Source organism: Puntigrus tetrazona, chromosome 24 (assembly GCF_018831695.1).
Source record: "Puntigrus tetrazona isolate hp1 chromosome 24, ASM1883169v1, whole genome shotgun sequence".
Classification (NCBI taxonomy): Eukaryota; Metazoa; Chordata; class Actinopteri; order Cypriniformes; family Cyprinidae; genus Puntigrus; species Puntigrus tetrazona.
This window is the reverse complement of record NC_056722.1, coordinates 10,875,531-10,875,798: the sequence shown is the minus strand read 5'-3', so window position 1 is coordinate 10,875,798 and position 268 is coordinate 10,875,531. Positions and strand designations below refer to the sequence as shown.

The following is a 268-nucleotide window of genomic DNA, read 5'->3' as shown; positions in this document are numbered from 1 at the left end:
GTATATATTCTATAAAATATATTATTTTTGTAGCAAGTCCTTGTTTTAAAAGTACACACAAGTGTACTTCTTTTTCACAAGTGTTAGTGGATTTTAATTATTCAGATCATACAGGTGTCCTTGCATATAATGAACCATACATTTCACAATCACAAAATGTATATATAAGCACATATATAATATAATATAATTTCAAATCTATGTCTATATTCCACTTATTACGACCGCATCATTTAAAACTGTTTTTTTTTTTTTTTTTATGTGCAAT

General features: G+C 24.6%; 2 protein-coding genes across 3 annotated transcripts in view; one reads left to right on the top strand and one right to left on the bottom strand.

Moving 5' to 3' along the window:
• Window positions 1-268, top strand: part of dpp6a (dipeptidyl-peptidase 6a) — a 343,738-nt gene that overhangs the window by 134,450 nt on the left and 209,020 nt on the right. The gene's annotated exons all lie outside the window — the stretch shown is intronic.
• LOC122329814 (dipeptidyl aminopeptidase-like protein 6) overlaps window positions 1-268 on the bottom strand; it is a 34,637-nt gene that overhangs the window by 33,874 nt on the left and 495 nt on the right. The gene's annotated exons all lie outside the window — the stretch shown is intronic.